The sequence below is a fragment of the Lathamus discolor genome, chromosome 6 (genome assembly GCF_037157495.1).
Source record: "Lathamus discolor isolate bLatDis1 chromosome 6, bLatDis1.hap1, whole genome shotgun sequence".
NCBI lineage: Eukaryota > Metazoa > Chordata > Aves > Psittaciformes > Psittacidae > Lathamus > Lathamus discolor.
Window position 1 is genome coordinate 49,957,128 of NC_088889.1, and position 17,002 is coordinate 49,974,129.

The window sequence follows — 17,002 nt, forward strand, 5'->3', positions numbered from 1 at the left end:
GAGGCCGAAGGTGTCTGCGGCGCTTCCCGGGGCGCGGGGCGGAGCGGCTGCCCCCGGCAGGGGGAGAGACCCGCCCGGCGGCCGGCCCCTGCCCGCGTGGCCGGGGGACGGCGCCCGCTTCCCTCGGGGCCGCGGCGGGGCTGTCCCGCCGGGGCCGTTGCATAACGTCACCGGCGGTAGCGGCGTCTCCCCCGCGTCACGGCAGCGTGTGGCCAGCGGTAGCGGCAACGCTGGGCTGCGGGCTTCAAGGTGTGTCGTTAGGCGGGTGGATCCCCTTGGTGTGCGGAGAACCGGCGGGGTTTAAGACCCCCGGCAGTAACAGCCGGGAAGCGTTCCCCCTGCTCTGTGTTACCTTTAGGGCGGCTTACGGGTTCTTGGAGAGACGCCGAGTGTCCGGCAGCGAGGCACGGGTGAAGGCACTGCTGCAGATGGTCTAACGGGAGAAACTTTGTGTTCGTGAGGGCTGCGTCTTTGCTTTCTTATTTATGGTGCCCTGACAGCGCATGGAGGTCGGACCTCCCCTGGCAGCTGCCTTCACACGTGTGCAGTGCCTGGGCTGAACTCGTATGTGTGTGACGAATCTATCCTAAACCTCTCGGAGGACCTGGAACTCAAAAATAGCTGCGCCGGGCTTTTGAGAAGCGGTAACTGTTGTAAGTACCCCTAAAATTGAGTAAAGGGAAAGGAGTAAAAGATGAAAGAATACCGTAACAAATAGTTCTTATTTCTAAATGTACTTAATGCAAGCAGTGACACGTTGGGTTTGGTTTGGGGTTTTTTTTTCATCTTCGTAGCATTCTTTTAAGCAGATTAATGCAGATACAGTAGTTTCAAGTGGGTTTATTCTCAAGGGGGTTATGTCGTTGGGAATGGACTTGGATGTCGGTGTAGTTACAGTAACAGGTTTTGTTGGGTGGAAGGAGGTGAGAGGAAGTAAACATATAAACTAAAAATATCCTGAAGCTGCCTTTGGAATGGTCCAGAGCTAAACAGAGCTGATGGGCGCAGAGGATTTCGCACTTGTCAGGCTGCGCTTCCTAGTGGCTTTTTGTGCGTGTTCCCATAAATGCTATTATGTAATGGTGCTTCTCTTGGCAGGAGCCTATTGTCACCGTAATTCCTGAGGTTTCTGGAGCAGTGCAGCTTGTTTGAGAGAGTCGTTGTCAGAATAATGGGAAGAAGAGTTCTTAGTAGGAGGTTTTAACCTCTTTAATTTTTCATGCAGTAGGACTAAGCTCATGACATCTGGATCTGATCCAGAGTATCTTTACTGTCCTCTGTTGTTCAGCTTGTCTTTCTCTTCTCCTAGGCTGCCCTATAGGTATCAGACACTAGCTTGCCTGCATCCTGCATCAGAGCTGGGAAGACATTGCCTCTTTCCTGTAATAACAATTTTTATACTTCTTTTTTATGTGGGTTCCCCACCCCCAAACAGAAGCAGAAGTGAGATAGTTCTTTTCAGAGTACTTAACTGTTGCTTAGACAAAAATACTTGAGATAATGGGAAAAGGGGACTCTCCCCAGCCTGCATCTCCAGTTAGAACTTGTCTGTATACATCAAAGGGAGTTAAAATGCCTGAGCAGAGGGAGAATTTGCATATTAAATGCCAGTGCTCTAAGGATCAGTGCTTTTGTGTCTGCAGTTTGTCGTTTATTTCATCCACTGTCTTCTCTTCAGGTGTCTTTCATAAATCTCTTTGTAAGTTTTGTCTCCTTTTCTTCTTTTCATGCCATGCTATTTCTGGGGGACATACTTATATGCAGAGAGAAGAATTCTTTCCAGTATTGTAATCTGATGGTCAGTTGTGGCACTGGCAGTTTTACAGCTGTCACTTTTGTCTTTTTGTAACTTGCATGTTGTTTCTGGTAGTGATTCTGTAAGCAAAACTTGGAGGAAAAAAAAAATAGTTATTTTCACTTGTTTGGAGTTTCATCTGCTCACTTAAATTGGCTTGTCCTGTTACATAAATGACTTTTATGGACCACTGGAGAAGAGAGTACAGTCTGAAAGTAGGAAGGTATGTTTCTTAAAGGGGCCACTGGGATGAAGGAAGTGTGCCTGAAAGACCTGTAACCTAATCAAGCTTTTAAAATCAAAGATAACTGTTATCACTTTATGGTGTTGCATCTCATTGTAGGGCAGAGTAGCATGACAAAGACACCATAACCTGCTCTTAGACAACTCATTGTAAAAACGCAGATGCTCTCATGTTCCTATTTGAAAGTCTTTTTTTATACGCAGATGCTTCAGTGAGGTCTGTGTTTGGGAAAGTACTGACCTAGAGGCTGTAATTTCCCAGCCACAATATTGCTGTAGCAGAGACTTTGGTTCTGTCACCTTCTCTCTGCTTGTCATGCAGATTGACCACGTGTGCTTTGTGAGGAGGACCTGATGTCCTTGAGTTGTTCAGTGCGCTGTCTCTGCTGAAACAGTTTCCAGACAGTTGTCAGCAGAGTTTATATTTAGTGCAACATGTGGAGGTGCGCTGAAATGGCTGCTTGAGCTGGTGAGCTGCCTGGAGAGTCACCAGGCAGCGGTTACTGAAGTCACTAAATGTGTGCCCTGCCTGTGGTGTAGTGATTTTTGATGGGATTAGTTCTGTCCTGTGATCGTGGTTGTTTTCAGCTGTTTTATTCCTGCCTGGAGATATGTTTCATCTCTCAGTAAGAGCAGTCTCAGTGGTCTTAACCTCAGCTCCTCAGCTGTGCAGCCTTTTAGCTGGAGACTTGGGTTTCTGTGTCTGTGGCTGTTCCTGTTGCATCACTTCTGCTTTTTATCAGTGCTACTTGCTCTCACCACAGCCATCTACTGCAATACCACCCAAATAAGTCTTTTGCTTATTTTGCATTAGTAAGAAAACAGATGTAAGCTGCTGGCAGCTGTCAGTTCAGGAAGGTTTGATGCTGCACCCAGAGGCTGTCAGGCTACTGCTGTTTTCTGCTCTTCTTTAAAAGTTGCATCTCTTTCTGCTACCCTGAGATCCTCCCAGAGAAGCTCATTGCCTGCTGATACCTCCTTGAAAGGTCAGTAGCTTGGAAGCCTTGGTCCTGCACTTCCCAGTCTGCGCCCTGTTGTGTGCTCTGCTTGGTACAAGGACTCCCTGCAGCTCCCCTACCCTCTGAGCCACTTGTTGGCTGCTATAACCAGCTGATCCCAGCTGATCAGGCTTAGCTGGGTGAGAGGCAATCTTTCACTGGCAGGGCTGGGCTCCGGGGGTAGGGGGGATGCAGCAGGGATTGAATTCTGCTTTAGGAGTGTGTAAATAGAAACATGAAGGCGTTTCCTAAAACAGGAAAAGGGAAAACTTCACCCATATGTAGCAAAGATGCTTGCTGATAATGCGGTATTGGTTACGGTAGATTCCTCTTGCCAGAAGTGCAGTAGTCTGTAATTACATTTATCTAGTTGTCTTGACAAGTGTGATGTCTTTAGAAATGCCATCATACCTGTTTAATCTCTGTAAAGAAGCTATTCTGGGTACAAATTGAATTACTTCAGATGTAACAACTTAACTCCTAGCGCAGAGGATAGTAGCTAGGGACAGGTAGATGACACTGACATCTTTGCAAGTCCTTCTGTGTAATTCACCTGGTTTTACTCTCCCATAGTTACGCAGACAGTATTTTCCTTGACTTTGCTAGCAGGAAGTGGAAATGCTTCTATAAATTTCAGGAAGCAAACTTTTGTATGTAGCAAGAAATATTTTCACCCACCATTCGCATGCTTTAGTTTTGTTATTGGGTAGTGGCAGTTAGTGCTCTCTCACAGGAAGCCTAGTATTCTTGCACGGCTTACTTTGTGATGCAGTCTGTAAACAGGGTATTTTCAGACTGAACCTAGTGATGCTATAAGAGACTAGAGGAAGCCTGGCCTGTTGTTTGCTTGCTTATTAATTTATTTTAAACTCTGATAATTCAATACACTTTATTGAAGAAGCTCGCACTGTCCAAGAGCTGCAGGACCAGAAGTTAGAGATACGAAACCCCAACCTCTTTCCCGCTGCTTCAGTTGTCTTTTTGCCCCAGCTTTCTCTTTCTTCACCTGTGCATTGAATGGTGGGCAGGCTGTGAAAGTGGAGTGTATGCTGAGAATCTTCTCCACTGTGCAGAGGGTTGATGTGTCATGTCACTCTTGTGATTCCCCGAGAGGAACTGCTATCCTGGCAACCAGCCCACCCAGTAGTAAATGTGCTTCCTGGTATGGGTGAGTGTTAAGTGGAATGGGTTGGTCATCACCTTTGCAGCAGTAACCTTGTAGGCAAGGTAAAGTCCAGCTTTTGGAGCTGGTAGAGTGGGGTAGAAGCAAACTGGCTTCTGGAGGCGCTTTTATGTTGAGAATGAAACTCTGCATTGTATTTTACTATAGACTAGAATGGCTTCCGTTCCAGCAGCGTAAACTCACTCGCCATAGGAATGACTTCCTTGTAGATCCTTTAACTTTACTAGACTGAAACATGTACCATTTCAACCTCATGCTCAGAACTGAATCAGTAATCTGCACGTCTGTTCATAGCTTCCTTAGCTTACACTTTGAAAGCTCCAGAACCATTTTGAAAACCTGAAAGCTGTTCACATTTTCCCTCAACTCATTTTCCTCCTGGCCTGTAATTAAATGTTGCTGTGGTTTGCTGCTGTTCCTTGTTTTTCCTTGCATCGGTTTAATAGGGTTTTGTAGTAAAATGAGTGGGAATTGAAAGAATGTCTGATCAAAACAAGTTTGCATCTTGTTTGAAGACAAAGATAGATCAAAAGTTATGCTGGAGTATTGAATCTGTTTCTGCAGGACTCTTAAGGGAGCACAAGTTTTAAGAGGGCAATGCTCTTGATACATCATTCTTAAAAAAGAAAAGCAAATCCGGAAAAAAAACCCAATCCAAATAAAAATGCACCCCGCAATTTCTGTAAGTGAGCTTGAGAGCGATGTTCTGCTGCTGCATAAAAATACAGATCTTTCAATAGCTAAACTTGCAACTTGATTTTTGAACAGTAGTTGTTAAAGGCACCTTGCTTTGAAGAGAGCTTTACTTTGTATGTATAGTTTTAAATACATAGATGAGTGAAATGCTTGACTGTCTCTGACCTATTTAACATGTTTGGGTTGGTTTTGGTTGGTTTCGTTGTTTTGGTTTTTTTTCTTCTTGGTAAATAACTTCTGGGAAGTCTTCAAGAAGTAGGATTGAAGCAGCCCACGCTAATACAATTACATTGTGGGATGCGCCAGATCTGCTTTGTTTATTGGGGCCCTGTTGTGCCAGTCACTCTCACAAGGCATTTTATTTGTTAGACCTAGTAAGGTGCTCTAATGTTAATTGAAACCCCTTTAAATGAGGGGTGGGGGGAAGGTGAAGATGCATCCTGGGTATGTGTTGCTCTCTAATGAGCCAAAAGGCAAAAGGAAGTTGATGTGCGGTGAAGAAGACTTACCAGTAATGCATGGTTCTCTGCTCTGTGGGCGTTCATTATATTTGAAAGTTAATGCAGCAGCTGCCTCCAGAATAGCCTGTGTAGGTTATCTTTCGGTGTTGGTACACAGCCTGAAGAGGATCAGTTCTGTGCCAAAGCACCAGCCTGGAAGGGTGATGACATCTCTGCTTTTCAAGAGAAGTGTCAAAATTGCAGAGCATTGCTCAGAGGGTATGAAAGCTTCACTTCTCCATCTGCCACCACATATGCCACTGGTGACCCAGTGGCCGCATGTGGGTTCATCCTGAAAGCTTTAAACCCAGCTCCTCTCTGAGGGCCCCTCACTCGTTTTGAAAGTCCAAAAAGGGCGTTGCTGCTCGCTTCAGGAGAGGGAGGCTCCTGTTTTCCCCCTAAGAAAATCTGGTAGTACGTCTTTATAAAACTAAAGCATTAATGTAAAGAGCTATGTGATCCTGAAATGCTGCAAACTGGTTCTGTGGTGTGCAACAAAAATATGCTGGAGACTCATCGCAGGCTTTGCCCTGGCTTTGTGAGTGGAGTCTAAAACAACACAAGGCTGCTATCAGAGATCCATTAAAACCCACCTCATGGGTATGGGGAGCAGGGTTGTATGATCAGGGGGTGTCTCATTTGTTTAGCTTATGATTACATAAGTTGGATGAGAGACACAAAGAGGAGCTGCTAGGTTTACTTCTAATTTAATTAGCTGCGAGAACATCCATCTGAAGTCTGTTTCTGGTGTGCTGTCTTGCAGGGCTTGCACAATTCCGAGACTGAAAAAGCTGACATTTAAATGTGACAATGAAATGTTTAACAACAAAGGAGATCTTTAAGCAGGGTAGACAAAAATTCCTTTCAGCTGCACAGCTTTTACTTTCGCTTTTGGATGACCAGTTTGCCCAGTTCTCTGTTGTTGTGCTTTCCAAAGTGGGGAAGATTGCCTTATTAATAACATTATTTTCTTATTAAGTCTTGGAATTTTTAATATTAATGCTGAATAAAAAGGCTGCGTGGGGGGATAAGGTACAATAAAACATACTCATGGTTCTTTTGGAAGCAAATTTCCACTCTCTTGTGCTTGGAAGTATGCAGTATTGGTTTTTTGTGATCACTAGATCTTTCTTTGTAGAAGTGTGTGTGTATCTGGCTGGACTTACACAGATTAGAACCGCATTATTTTGGGTCGCATCTCAGAAGTTTCTATCCCATTGAAAAAAAGAATTTGCAAAGTTTGAGTTTTCAGTGTTTTCAGTAACACTCTGCTGTGTTTGAAACTGTGACCTATTCTTATACTTGGGTAGTTTTAAATATTCTTTATTTTGTAGGAACTTGTGCAGTGTATCTCAAACTCACATCTGAGTTTTGTGGGTAATGTCTGTATCTGAAGCATAGCTGTGTCCTAAAAACATTGTGGAGCTGCTTCTACCTTTCAGCCTTGCAGCTCTTTCATGTGACAGAGTGCCATTCTTATCCCCTGTGTATTCACAGCTAATACGTAATATTTTTTGTGTTTTCCTAGGTGTGTGAATCAACCTATCGTCACTGAATCATCACTTTAATCATACTAACTTGACAACCATTGTATGCCAGCTTGTCTCAAACCGGGTAAGATGAAAGCTAATACTTTTCCTGACGCTTTGCTTTAAACCAGCATTTCATTCAAATGCCGTGACTTTTCTGTAGACTAAAGTCAGAATGTGCTGCTTTCCATGTTCTCCTTCTGCAGCGAGACAGCCACTTACTGTTAACGTTGCTTCCTGTTTTGAAAGCCGGTGTTCTAAAATGTTGTTAGGGTCTGACTCTTTTGTAGCCATGCCTTAGCATTTTTCCTGGCACCTCTGTTAACCTGTTTTTCTGTGGTGGTCAGATACCACAAGCTGTTTTTTACCTGGTGTTCTTTGCTCCCTTACCACTCCCTGATTTTGCTGTAGAAACTGTTGTGCTCTTGCCTTCCAGAGTTCAGCGTGCAGGGTAAGCCATCTGCACTGTCTGAACTTTACTCTTGAACAGAAAATGGTTTCGTTTTGATTCCTTCCTCTCCCAGCACCCTACCTGCTCCCAAACATTACCTTTGAAAACCTATCTTGCTTGTATATTTTGCTTTAGTGGCAAGAAACTAGCTGGATATGTTTTCCAGAGAGCTAAACCTGTTTTTTGGTCCTCTTCCTTTTATCCCCCTTTAAAGAAGGGATGTAGATTGGGGGCAGGGAGGAAATCCCTCTAATGCTTTCAACAAGGTTATTATCCAGTGCTCTAGGGGAGTCCTAGTGCTGAGGAACTAATGTGAGCTTTTGTTCTGATGCTAATCAGGGTAGGGATAATTCTTCTGACTATGCCCTCTTCCCCTCAGATCCCTCTAGCAGCCATAAGGCATTAAGCTCCTTTGCTACCACTCTTCTTGCTGTGCTGGCCTGTTGTTCTTGTTTCCTGCAACTGCTACTTAGAGTACACAGGTTTGACTTTTGAGAGGGTCTTGTTAGGAGTGCCCATTTAAATATTTCGAGATTTTTTGGGTGCTTCTGAGTGATACTTGTACACTTCAGTTAAATAGGTGTCTTAACTATTTTGGTGAATGTGTTTGCATTGTTTTGTGTTAAATAAAATACTTTTTGTTGATGCAAGACACGTTGGACTTGAATATATTGGTATCTTTTGTTACATGTTGGGACATGTGTTTGAAAGAATGCAAGTCAGCATGTAGCTGAAACTTAAGAGGTCTTTTTCCTTCTGTCTTTTCTTTCTTCCTTCCTTAGCTAGAGCAGACAACTGTGGCTTCTCAAATGCTTTTAAATACTCTTTAAGAGACTAACTTCTGATCACTAGTCCAAAGAGCTCTGGAAGCTCTCTAGGATGAATGTGTATGCAACCTATATATTGTTTTGGTTTATGCCAGTGATCTGCTCCCAGTCTAAAGATGAACTGCACAGCAGTAGAGAGAGGCACTTGAAGCCTAGGTACATAGGGTAATATGACTTTGCATGTAATATAATGTGCACACAGACACACACACAGACACACACACACACAAAGCTCATTAAAACTGTAAACTTATTTGTGGCTGTGGGGAAGGGGTGGTGGTGAAGATAGAGGTTACGTCTGATGTAAAATGATTGCATCAGAAAAAGCTGTTAATAATGTCTTGCAGATCAAAAAAGGAAGAGGAGAAATGGACTGAATTAGCCTCTTTAGCCTTTCCTTGGCCGTACAAAGCTGATGAGAAGCTCATCCTTGTGCTTCTAAAATCGGGTCTTCTAGTACAGGCATTTGGTTTGTGAGAGCGGGTTCTCCGAGGATAGATTGTGGCAGTCTTCCATGGATAATCTGTGCTGAGTCTGGCTGAGCTGGCCTTCTGGTGACTTTGTAAGCGAGTTTACAGTCTTTCACTAGGGACTGTTCTCTGGGCAGCGTGGCTGGAGACCCTGTTCAGTGTCAGTACACAATAGAGGGATAGAAGGGATTTAGACAAGTTAAAGATCTTCCCTAGAAGACAGAGATTGTCTGAGTGCATCCGTGCAGCTAGCATCTGCATATCAGAGCAATGCTCTTGTAGTGTTGCATTTTGACGGAGAATGCTTTTTCCTTATGTGGAATTAAAAAAGGCCTAGGGTGATGATATAAAAATTTGACCTTTTTGCAAACTACACAATTTTTGGCTATATAGACATAATGTCTAGATCAGGTGAGCTTGAAAATATCTGCAAAAAGGTATTGGAGCAGAGGGAGAAAGGGTCCAGCAGAAGATGCCCATCTGAAGAGACTAATTTCAAATGCTTTTTTGTTAGTGACTCTGCAGAGCACAGCGCAGAGGTAGTCCAGCCGCTGCTTGATGCAGACCTGCATGGAAGCAGTAGCTGTGTGAATGGGTTTATCAGCGCTTCCAAACAGCAGTTGTTTTTTAAGGTCGATTCTGTTGACAGTATCCTGAAGAGACATTACTAACAGATGCATTGTGACACATTTTACGTGGGTAAAATTATGGGCTAGGCATAACCGCTTTTGCCTAGCACTATTAACCCAATGGTTGTTAAATCCCAGGAAATGCTCATTTTCAGGGTGATGATTGCTTTTATGACATGAACATAAAAACCGGAAGGCATGTGTGTTGTTGATTTTATCTTTTCTTTACTCTCAATTGGTATATGCAGGGCACTTCCTGCAATGAGTGCCCTGTACTTAGTTATTCATATTCTATCACTTCCGAACATCCTGCTTATGGCTTAGGAAACAGTTACCCTGAAATGATGTGTGTGAGAGGGAGACCATAGCCAAGCTGCAGTACAGAACAGAGGATTCTGCTCCCCCATTATTTTTATCCTGTGAAGTGGGAACAGAGGAAGATGGCAGAAGCATTTCTGAACAGCTCCTGTGCAAAGCTTCCTGTAAGGCCTTGAAAGCTTTCTAACCTGTGCTTTCTTGTCTGTTTGAACCACTTGTAACATGGAAAGCCTAAAATCCAAGTGCTTTTAAGAGTGGTGTCCACTCGGGGGTCAGTCAGTGCTCACCAGCATTCTTTCATTCATGTCAGGGTTTCTTCTTTGTATATATTTTGACTTTTTTTTTTTTTTTTCCTGAGGTTAGTCTCTCCTTTTCAAGTGGCAATGTAGTGTGAAACTCCAGGGGCATACAGGAATTTCTTAAAAATTAAGGAAAAAAAATAAGGAAACAGTATAGAATATTCAAAATCGATACATTTTTCTCCCCAGATCTTTTCTTTCTGCTGTACTGATAGGAAGCCAGAGGGGACTTCTGCCTGTTTCTTTATGTATGAATTGAGAGTTTGGATTCTAGATAAGAGTGTGCTAGGTTTTTAGTGGGGTTTTTGGTGTTTATTTTAAGGTAACTTGAGGGACAGCTTAACCCTTGTGATTCTCTGGTTTAATCTCTGGTTGAGAGAAAGGGAGACTGGTTTTCAGCAGCCGCCACATAGAATAGCTAGGGTTGGAAAGGACCTCAAGATCATCTAGTTCCAACCCCCCTGCCATGTCACCCAAGGCTTCGTCCAACTGGCCTTGAACACTGCCAGGGGTGGAGCACTCACAACCTCCCTGGGCAACCCATTACCTCTTGTCCTGCCACTACAGTCCCTGACAAAGAGTCCCTCCCCAGCATCCCTATAGGCCCCCTTCAGATACTGGAAGGCTGCTATGAGGTCCCCATGCAGCCTTCTCTTCTCGAGGCTGAACAGCCCCAACTTCCTCAGCCTGTCTTCATGCGGGAGGTGCTCCAGTCCCCTGATCATCCTCGTGGCCCTCCTCTGGACTTGTTCCAACAGTTCCATGTCCTTTTTATGTTGAGGACACCAGAACTGCACACAATACTCCAGGTGAGGTCTCACGAGATCAGAGTAGAGGGGCAGGATCACCTCCTTCGACCTGCTGGTCACGCTCCTTTTGATGCAGCCCAGGATACGGTTGGCTTTCTGGGCTGCAAGCGCACACATCATGGAGACAGTATTTTGTTCCATTTGACCTATGACAGTTGCTTCTTCCCACCTCCTCCTCGCTTTCCCCCAATATTTTGTGGAACTGACGCTTCTTGATTGTGATTTTTCATCAGTATTTATCCCATAGAAGCTATTTTTTTAATTACTGTATTTTAGTCATCAACAAACACATTACAAAAAGGCTTTTTAACTTTTGATGTGACAAACAACTTGCTGTGTACGAGAATGGGAAGATTACCTTGCATAACCCTGTGCTCCCCGGCTGATTCCTCTCCAGCTCTGTTGCCTTAAAAGCCAGTTGTGTTTACAGGTAAAGCTTAGCATCTTGGGGGATGCTTGTGTCAAACTAGCTGGTGATCAGGTATCTTGCCTAACCTTGGAGTGGCAGGTTGGAATGCAGCACTACCTCTGGGTGCGATTTCCCGTCTGACTGTAGCAGAGGATCAAGCTCTGACCTTATGCTCCTTAAACAGGAGCTGCAGTGAGGCAAAGTATCCTCACATGGGATGTATAGATTGAGGTAATTCTGTATGAGGATGGGTTCTTAGGTGAAAGGGAAAGTGTGCATGGGGGAATGGGTGCTGCTAATGTCCTCACTGTGGCTCTTGCAGGAAATTGGAGTATAGCTGGTCTACTGTCTCACTTGCTGTGTTACTCTTCTCTTTACCTTTCCAACAGAAAAGGCTCTGCAGTTCATAAGAAAAAGCAGTTTTCTCCAACAGTTCAGCAAATCTGTTGCAAGAATGGACAGCTGTTTGTAATAGGCATCAGAGCTATTGATATGTAGCTTACTTTTGGGGCAAGGACTCGCCTCTGTGTTGGTAGAGGGGCAGTTTTATGACAGTAGGAGCCTGGGGTGAACTCATCGTATGAAATACTCAGTGAAGTAAAAACCTGGCTACAGCACATCTGTTTGAGAGGTATTTCACCTGAAGATAGACCTGTTGCAGAGGAGGCTGAAATCTGTCAGTGCCTCTGTTCTATGTTTTAAGTGATTCACAAGAAACACCTAGATTCTTCAGAACAATTTAGGTGTGTTTTTGTTGATGGTATTTATTTGTTCATTAACTAAAACCAAGCTGTGTGGCATAAAGCGTTGAGGCAGCACAAGGAGGTGGGAAAGGAGATGTGTATTGTACTTGCAAGGCTTTTGAAAGAGCCTGAACACTAAAGTTGGAAGGAATTGATGTATTTAAGCTACTGAATGTTAACAGTTGGCACTAAAGTGCTTCTGAACTCTGGAAGCATGGCTGCGAAAATAGTTCTGATTGCTCCTTGCAAGCTGGTCTCTGTTGCCTTGGTTGATCTGTGTACCTGTGACTGGTCTTTGCTGTCTCCAGCGGTGAGTATACTAGTGCGTTGGTTGGTGCTGACTGAAGAGGACTTGAGTCAGAAATACTGCTGCTTTCGGGATGATGCACATGCTGCAACCTCTCCAAGCATTGTTCCAGACTAGCCTTGCTGAATTTGAGATTTGTGGTAAGGTTTTTATTTTTTTCTCCCTGAAGTACTTGGTGGCATGCAACCATATTTGCTAAAGCAAGCTGGAGTTTTATAGTCCTCCTGCGCTGTGCATTTAATTGCTGCATAACTGACTCCGGCTGTTTCAAGCATACATTGATTTTTATTTTTTCTTTTTAATTTTTATTTTTTTCTTTTTTATGCCAACTGTTTAACAGATTTCCAGTACTCAGGGGAATTTTGCACCCCCTTTCTACTTAAAGTAGTACTTGGAACTGTTGAGAGAGGTTATTCAGCTTAGGCAAGTCTTAACAAGGGCATGTGTGTATCCTAAGTTCTATAAAGATATAGTGGGCACTCACCAGTTGCTCAGAGAAGTTCAAGGCACTGTTTTCTTCCTTTTCAGCACCTCATGCTGGATGCTCAATTTGATTCATTCCCACAAGTGGTGGATTTTATAGGACTGATATAGTAAAGAGTGCAGAGCATTTTGTTTTTTTTTATCTTCCAGGCCATGAAGATCAATATTAGATGTAAAATCGGTATCTTCTCCCCAGACTTTTTTTCTTCTTCTAGGACTCATGATTATCTTAGTCTTTCTTGTCTCTGAGTTCTTCTGTCTCCCTTCTGTCTGTGAAGCCAAAAATACTGTACTGTGGTGATGGCAGAATTTGTTGTAAGTGTAGAAGGCAGCCTGTTTCTCAAGTTGAAGCAAATTTTTGGAGATACAGGAGGTTAAGGAGGAGCAGGTAAGGTGTTTTAAACAGGCTCTTTGAAGCTGGCTTAACTCATTAGTTATAGTGGAATGAGCCCATGAATTCAGAGTTATTTCAGACTCGCACTGTGAGGGTGATTGCTGCAACAACCTCTGTACCTGGTATTTGAAAGACTCCTGCAGAGATCATCTCCCCTTTTTGGGGAAGGGAAGGAAAATAAGAATATTGCAAACAGGGTATGTGGAATCCCTTTGTGAGTGTGACACTGTGCCTGCTACCAAGGAGTGGGAAGCTGAGAAAGGTGTTTAAGTTACCCTGCCAGTGAGAAGAGACTGACAGCTCCAGTGCCTGAGCCTCTGTTAGCTTCTCAGAAGCAAAACAAGTGAGGTTAAGAGGTGATTAGCGTAGGCAGTGCTAATGCAAGCTTTGCATAGTGCCATGAATGGGGTGTAGTTGTTGCCTGGGCTTCTCTGCCTGCTTTCTGCATATCAAAGCCTCTAGCATCTGCAGGAAATGGATCAGCAAGCTAGATGAGCTTGTTTTGCATGAGAGTTTTTGCACACCAGTATGCTTGCAATTTTTGAGGGTAGATCAGTCCCGTCACTGTGTGTCTGTCTTAATCAAAATGTAATCTACAGTGTGCTAGCCAATGCTTTCTAACTGTGTGTCGTGGTTTAAACCCAGCCACACAGCTCGTTCACTCACTCCCCTCCCCCCTTTTCTCCCTTTCTTTCCTTCCCCCCCCCCGGCTCCCAGAGGGGTGGGGAGGAGAATCGGGAGAGTGTAACTCCCAGGGGTTGAGATAAGAACAGCCCAGTAACTAAGGTATAACACAAATCACTGCTGCTACCACCAATGATAATAATGATGAGAGAAAATAACAAGGGAAGAGAATACGATAGCACCCGCCGAACGAGTTCAACCCCCCCAAAGAGAGCCTGTGCCCTTCCAGGTAACTCCCAGTTACCTCCTTGGGCATGACGTGCTGTGGTATGGAATAACTCTTTGGCTAGCTTGGGTCAGGTGTCCTGTCTCTGCTTCCTCCCGGCCTCCCCTCCTCCCTGGCAGACCATGAGACTCAGAAAGTCCTTGGTCAGAGTAAACATTACTGAGCAGCAACTAAAAATATCGGTGTTATCAGCGCTGACTGAAAGTCAGGCTGAAAGTCAGAACACAGTACTGTGCCAGCTACTAAGAAGGAGAAAAACTGACTGCTACTGCTGAACCCAGGACAGTCTGATTAACAAATCATAGTTAAAGGCCAGTAACATGCAATGAAGGAAGGTAGGGAAATAAAACACGTGTGAAAATGTAGCTCATTGAAACTGAACTAGCCTGTTTCTTTTACATGAAGCTGCTCTTAGAAAGATGATGATCTGAATACACTTGGGAAGACAAACCTTGCAACAGTCCACTGGTCTCCTTGTGTCCAGGAACTGCTTCTTGGAAGAGACAGTGTCACTTAGTTTCCTGCTGAGAAAGAATAGTTTTGGTTGTAAAAAGACAGAATTATAAAGGTTGGATCTCTGGAGCTGCTATAGACCCAACTTCCCTGCTTGGAGCAGATATTCAGGTTGTGTAGGTCTGGATACAAGTGGTGAGTCTGGATGTCTTTCATGAATGTTTAGGCTATATGTAGTACATGAGTGTCCCTCATGAGGTCTTCCCTCAAGAGAAATGCTGAGCTTGGTTCCCAGTGAGTGAAATCACTGCTACTGGCCAGAGAACAACAGATTCAGAAGAGGATTGGGAAGACTTCTGTGAAATCCACATTTATGGGATACTCAGCTGCCTGCTGGGGTCTGGGCTGTGAGGCTCTTTACTATTATTTCTGTCTCTGTAGAATACAGATCCAAGAAGAAATGGTAAGAGGTTGTAGATGTCCTCTCAAGAGAAGCTGTGTTTAACACAGGGAGAAGGAAGATTTCTTGCTTTGAGTTCTTGTCTTGTATCAAGTAGAAACATCTTTGCCTGTCTGCATGTGCCAACTTCTCTCCCTTTCTTCCTGCTCCTTCATCCTCTGATGAAAGCATGTATTAGGGACATACATGTCTGAGAACAGATAAAAAATTTCCATCCATACAAACATTGTTTTCAAGCACCACTGCAGCCTCTCATGCTGTTGATTGTACACCCTGGGGATATGAGTGTTATTATTTGGCCATAGGTTTTTGCCTTTAGGCCGTATTTGGCAAAATAAGTTTTAAGTAAATTCAGTCAAGTTTACCTTGGTATTAAAAGCTTCAACCCCATTATTTTTCCTTGATATTTCTGTGAAGAAGACATTGCTGGGGTGAGACTTGCACTTGGCTGTATTTTATAGGTAACCCTCTTTAACACAGGATGAGTTTCTTTGATGTCTTATGGAACAAGAAGAGCTAAAGTATCGAAGCAAAACCTCATTGAGTAAAAATGGTATGTGGATTTACTTCCACATTTAATGACCATTTCCAGTGTAATAGGGCGTAATGCGTGGCTGCCACATGCCTTGGTACTGCGGTGTGTGACTTCATTATGTTGTGGTTTTTCCAATGTGTGGCTGTAAGGTTGCCAGGCTTTCAGCTGGTGGTGCAGGGTTGTGCCAGGCATGCCTGGCACGTGGGGAGGTGGTGACCTACGTGTGTGGGGAGGACCAGAGTTTATGTACAGCACAGGGTGGGGTGCAGGCATTGGCATTCCTGTAGCTGGACACAGGAGTCTTTATTCATTTAGTCATTCAGTCTCAGGTAATTGCCAAACCTGGGAATACAGGGCTGCTACCTGGCCTGGAAATAAAAAAAGTCTTAATGCAGAAATACTGTTCCTGGGTGGAACATGTTAAGGTAGAAGCAGGTCTCTGCTGCTGCTGAACTAGTGGCGGCTTCTGGAGGGCCTTGCTTCTCATGGTGTTGCAGGCTGTGGAGGAGCACATTTTGCTGAAGTAAGCATCGAATAAAACAGTTTGTCTAGAATGCAGGCATGGAGCAATAGGTATGCCACAGAGGAAGATCTCTTGAAAAACAACTCAAGATACTTTGTCCTGTGGGTGTTGTGTGGGGTTTTTTTGGTTTTGTTTTTCTTCTTTTTTTTTTTTTTTTTTTTAGGGTTTTTTTGTTTTGCTTTGGGTGTTTTTTTTATTGTTTTGTTTTGGTTTTTGTCTTGAGATACCAAATACCTGAGTTTGAGGTATTTGTCTTTGTTCTGGAGGAGGATGAATTTGAGCATCTCTTAAGTAGTAGCACTTGAGCTGAACCTTACCTCCTTTTGCATCATCAAATGGAAGTACTTTGTTGGACAGGAGAGCTGAAATAGAATCATAGAATAGCTAGGGTTGGAAAGGACCTCAAGATCATCTAGTTCGAGCACCCTACCATGGGCAGGGACACCTCACACTAAGCAGTGTCACCCAAGGCTCTGTCCAACCTGGCCTTGAACACCGCCAGGGATGGAGCATTCACAGCTTCCCTGGGCAACCCATTCCAGTGCCTCACCACCCTAACAGTAAAGAACTTCTTCCTTATATCCAATGTAAACTCCCCCTGTTTAAGTTTTAACCCGTTACCCCTTGTCCTGTCACTACAGTCCCTAATGAAGAGTCCCTCCCCAGCATCCTTATAGGTCCCCTTCAGGTACTGGAAGGCTGCTATGAGGTCTCCACGCAGCCTTCTCTTCTCCAGGCTGAACAGCCCCAACTTTCTCAGCCTATCTTCATATGGGAGGTGCTCCGGTACCCTGATCATCCTCGTGGCCCTCCTCTGGACTTGTTCCAACAGTTCCATGTTCTTTTTATGTTGAGGACACTAGAACTGCACACCTCGCAAGCGTGTCAAGGTCCCTCTGAATGGCATTCCTTCCCTCCAGCCTATCAACTGAACCACACAGCTTGGTGTCATCGGCAAACTTGCTGAGGGCACACTCAATCCCACTGTCCATGTCAGCGACGAAGATGTTAAACAAGACCGGTCCCAACACCGATCCC

The 17,002-nt window shown here is 44.1% G+C and overlaps 1 protein-coding gene across 7 annotated transcripts in view; it reads left to right on the forward strand.

The window, feature by feature from the left end:
• The window catches only part of SUSD6 (sushi domain containing 6), a 99,284-nt gene that overhangs the window by 13,113 nt on the left and 69,169 nt on the right, over positions 1–17,002 (forward strand). For 3 of the 7 annotated variants that reach the window (XM_065686771.1, XM_065686769.1, XM_065686777.1), the window contains exon 2: positions 6,944–7,029. The exons of 1 other annotated variant lie outside the window; for it this stretch is intronic. The gene's annotated coding sequence lies outside the window, so the exon portion shown is untranslated. 3 more of the 7 variants (XM_065686772.1, XM_065686770.1, XM_065686773.1) reach the window with 3 other exon arrangements.